The 5,000-nt window shown below is 53.3% G+C and overlaps 1 pseudogene; it reads left to right on the top strand.

The window, feature by feature from the left end:
* The window catches only part of LOC143364678 (large subunit ribosomal RNA), a 3,345-nt pseudogene extending 2,892 nt beyond the window's left edge, over window positions 1–453 (top strand).
* The last annotated feature ends 4,547 nt before the right edge of the window (window positions 454–5,000 follow it).

Below are 5,000 nucleotides of genomic sequence, written 5' to 3'. Positions count from 1 at the left end.
ATGTGACTATCCTAAAGGTATAACGGGTAAGGTGGACCCACCACCAAATCCCCCCGGCTTGGGTGAAATTCCCTGCCGGGCCGCACGTCGCGGAAGTCGCAGACGGAAGAGCGCGCACCACTCGTGGGAGGGCGCCGGACTGACCCTTTGGTTAGCGGGGGGGGGGGCTGCCCCCTGTAAACGACAGCCACAAAGAGCGTCGCGATCACTGGTGGAGTACCGGATCGTCAGAGTGGGGGGAGCTGCGGATAGCGCTCCCCAAGCAGGGAGAATGATGGTCTGCACTGTTGCTCCTGGTCGGGTTTAACGATCGGGAGTAACAACCATCATTCTCTTTAGGTAGCCAAATGCCTCGTCATCTAATTAGTGACGCGCATGAATGGATTAACGAGATTCCCTCTGTCCCTATCTACTCAGTCTCTACCGACTCAGTCTCTACCGACCGCCCGAAGTGAACGGACGTGCGCCGCTCCGCTCCGTGCCCAGGTATAAGACTACCTGCCCGCCGCCACCTTGTGCCGCACACCTGTCACGTACGCGACGCGTCCGAACGTGAATACGAATTCCATTGTGAATCCTGTGCGAACTCAGTGCTTTCCTTCTAATATTTTTGCAAAATCGTGGACTTTTATTATAAGCAATCGAGCAAATATTAGAAATATTGCAGCCTCCTGCAACCGAGCGTCGAAAATTCACCGCGAGTGAACGAAGTGACGCCCGCCGTGAACATAGAGTGAAACGTGAACTTTTATAAGAGATCGTGAGCTCAAATCTAGTGGAAATAAAGCAGCCTGCAGCCCGAGAGTGACAGCTGCCCCTCCTGATCACCGTGCAGCTGCAGTCAAACGCGCCATGAGCGCACCGCCGTCCATCAAGATGAGTGACAACGACGAGGACTTCATCTTCCCACGACCGGAGAGGAAGAAGAAAAAGAGAAAAAAGAAGCACGAGGATGCAGACCCCTCCAAACGGACGAGAATGCAGCAAAAAACTGACGATGCTGACTCGTCGGACTGCCCCAGCACGGCAACTGACGCCTGCAGCAAAGTCAGCGGCCCCAGCACAAATGTAAGTAAAGTGCATGACACCCCTGCCCCCAACAATACCCAAGTGCCAAAAAGACCCTCGACATCCAACAACTGCCTCCGTGAAGCTTCCAACCTCGCGGCAGAAATCCTGAACTTCTGCCTCGAAGAAAGGAACAAAATCGGCAAAATACAGATCACCGCGATAATGGAACGCGTCACAGATCTGAATCGCATCGTCGCGAGTCTGGCCGCTGAGAATAATCACTTGGCCGGTTCCCTTCGGGTGTACGAAACGCTTCAAACGAGCAGTGCCCAGAATCCCCGCGTTCCTCCCCCCACCCCCGCGAACGCTGCCTCTTCGGCCCCCGTTACTTCCTACGCCAGCATTGCTGGCAAAAATTCCCAAGTGAAGCGGCGTACCGACGCCACTAGCTTGGAAATTTCCAGCAATTTGGGAATTCCCACCGGCTTGGGAAATTCCCAGGTACCGCGTACCCCTCCCCACGTGAATGCGCTCCCCGCCCCTCCGCAACCGCTGCTAGCGCCTAACGGCGTAATCCCTCTACCCAAGCCCCGACTCGCGCAGCAGGTCATAACTGCTGCAAAGTCCATGCCGCCCAAGCACCAGGTCATCGTGACCCCCATAAATCCCGTTGCCGGAGACTCCACAGCCGTTAAGCGGCTTATCTTCAACAACGTGGATCTACGAAAAGCCCAGGTTGGGATTAGCTCGGTTCGCCCCACCCGGGATGGTGGTTTTATTATCGAGACCCCCAATGCTAAAGACCTCAAACTATTCACTGAGAATGACGGTCTCCGTAAAGCCGGTTTCAATATCGCGTCCCCCAAATCCGAGCTCCCCAGGATTATCGTTTACGACATCCCTAAAGAGCTCGAAGCCGATGAAATCGCGGAACATATCCGGGCCCAGAATATTCACTCCTCCCCTATCACCGACAAAGCCACGTTGCGTCCCCTCTTCAAGGTAGGACGCAAAGATAAAGAAGGAAACGACTGGGTAGTCGAAGTATCCAGTTGTATCCGCGAAACCCTCCTCCCCAAAGAAAAAATATATGTCTCCTACTCTAACTGCCGAGTGGCTGACTATCTAGTCGCCACTCGTTGCTTCAAATGCCAAAAATATGGCCATATAGACAAATATTGTAAAAGCACAGAAATAGTGTGCGCCTTCTGCGCCAAAACCGGGCACTCCACAAAGGAATGCCCCAACAAAGAAACCAGTCCCTCCTGCGCGAACTGCCGAGCCCGTAAGCTCCCCCATAACCACTCGGCAGGTAATAAAAACTGTCCCTCGCGTTCGGCCGCCTTAATACAAAAGGCAACCCGGATTAACTATTCATGAATAGTTATTCCCTCCGTTCCGGTCCGCGTCCCCCACCCGTAACCCCAACCCAACCATCAACCGCTCCGACAGACACGCACACTGCAGAGTGCATCCAGTGCATCCCACTATTAAAAATTGCGCAGATTAACATGCGGCGATCCCGGATAGTGGCATCTGAGATGTCTCACATGCTTAACTCCGGAGAAGTTGACGTTATTCTAGCGCAAGAACCATACAATATCGGTGGAACAATCACGGGATTTGGTCCTCAGAATATCGCGATTATCGGTGCCCCGCGTGGCGGAGGTTCCCAAGCCGCGATAATCACTAAGGGCTCCACCTTCACAATTCTCAAGCTCGCACATCTCTCCGACTCGCATACCGTCGCCGCTGAAATCTCAGGTCCCTTCGGACACCTCTACCTCGTCAGTAGCTACTTTCAATACTCTGACTCCATAGAAACCGGAATCGCGACTGTCCAGAAAGTCCTTGATGCCTTGCATGATAAGCCAATAATCCTGGCCATCGACACTAACGCTAGGTCCCCTCTGTGGGATGATCTGCCCTGGTTCATCCCGAAAAATAGTACCCATAGGTCAAATATCCGTGGCCGTGCCTTCGAACTCTTCATCTCCCAAAACAACCTGAAAATCATAAACACTCCCGGACAACCCCCCACCTTCCGTAATCACAAGGGTGAGTCTAACATAGACGTCACCCTCAGAACCCCTGAAACCGAACACCTATCCTTCACCTGGAAGGTCCTGGACGGTAGGACTTCCAGTGACCATAGCGTAATCTTCATTGAAATATCCGGTCCACCCCCTGAGAATATCGCCTGCACCACTTCCATGCTCCCCGCCCAGGGCAGATTTGCATGCCACAGAGCCAACTGGGACAGATTCATCTCAGAATACACACGACTTCTCCCCGAGAATGCCCCCACATTAGAATTCACGTGCCGCGAAGACGTCCAAAGGGCCATTACTCACCTGGAGAGCGTCATCTTGACTGCGTCAACGATGTCGATCCCCAGGAAAAAATGGTACCCCAGAGCCGTTCCCGGATGGACGGTCGAACTCACGCGATCAAAAAGAAACGCCTACCGCCTCCGACGTGCTTTCCAACGCGAGAAAGATCCGGCCCGTAAAGAAGAAAAACGCCGCGCATACTCGCAGGCCCACAAAATGTACAGAAGACTCTTCCGCAACTCCGCTAGGAGCGGCTGGAGGGAATTCGTCACACGAATGGGCCTCGTAAATCCCTGGTCTGTGCCATACAGAGCCGTCTTCGGGAAAAATATCCCCCCGCCGTTACTTTCATCAGTTCTCCTGAACGACCGCCATACCGACAATTGGAAAGAAAGCGCAAGCGCGCTACTTGCAGCCCTCAGCCCAGACGACTCAGATCCCGACAGTGAGTCGCACGCCATAACGCGCCGTAACTTCAACATCGCGATAGACACTAACGACGCCCCTGACTTCGATATCCATGAACTGGGTGTAATCATTAACAAACTCGGCAACAACCGCTCCCCGGGACCCGACGGTATCGAAGTACCCGCCCTAAAAAAGGCCTTCAGCCTATCGCCCAACGTGTTCCTAAAAATATTCAATGGTTGCCTGAAGTTCGGCCTCTTCTCATCAACATGGAAAACAGGCAAAATTAGGGCCATCCTCAAGGCCCCTGATAAACCTGAGACCATGCCCTCCTCTTATCGACCTATATGCCTTCTGCCAGTGCTCGGTAAGGTCATGGAGAAACTTATCGTGTGCAGCATCAGGGATACAATATATTCCCCAACATTTGCCTCCGAATCACAGTACGGTTTCAAGCACCGTTGCGGAACGGACGACGCACTCCATAGACTTCAGGAGATCGCACACTCCGTAAGAACAAAGCACGCGATCGCGCTCTCCTTCGACATCAAGGGCGCCTTCGACAACGTATGGTGGCCCGCCGTAACGGCTGAATTACGCAACCGCGGATGCCCCAAGAACATCTATAACGTAATCCTGGATTATTTCAAAGACCGACAAGTAATCCTTACATCCGAGTACACCACAGTCTCCAAAACCGTCACTAAAGGATGCCCGCAAGGGTCGGTATTCGGACCCTCCATTTGGAATATCCTCTTCGACACCCTACTACGCGAAATAACTACAATAGAGCGCACCCACACCGTGGCTTACGCCGATGACCTACTGGTCGTCGTCGAAGGGAACTCCCGAAGCTCCATAGAAGCGACGGCCAGGGTGGTTGCCGGCGTGATCCGGGGCTGGTGCCAACAACGCAAGCTCTCTCTATCCCCGCATAAAACCACGATGCTTCGCGTGAGCGGAACATTAAATCTCCTTAGACCTCCCGACATATCAATAGATAATACTCGGCTTCGCTTCGCGAAAAGCCTTAGATATCTGGGCGTGGTGTACGGACACTCGCTAACAGTGGCCGAACACGTAGCTCATATCACGGCCCACGCGAAAGCAAAGTATAATGCACTTTCTGCCTTGACTGGATCCAAATGGGGATACGATTTCCGAGCCCGGACAATCCTTTACAAAGGCATCTTCCTCCCCATCATCACCTATGGTGCGGTTGGCTGGGCCCACAAGCTCAGGCAAGCG

The sequence above is a fragment of the Halictus rubicundus genome, unplaced genomic scaffold (assembly GCF_050948215.1).
Source record: "Halictus rubicundus isolate RS-2024b unplaced genomic scaffold, iyHalRubi1_principal scaffold0844, whole genome shotgun sequence".
NCBI classification, from domain to species: domain Eukaryota; kingdom Metazoa; phylum Arthropoda; class Insecta; order Hymenoptera; family Halictidae; genus Halictus; species Halictus rubicundus.
The sequence above is the reverse complement of the archived record's forward strand: the minus strand, read 5'-3'. Positions and strand labels throughout refer to the sequence as shown.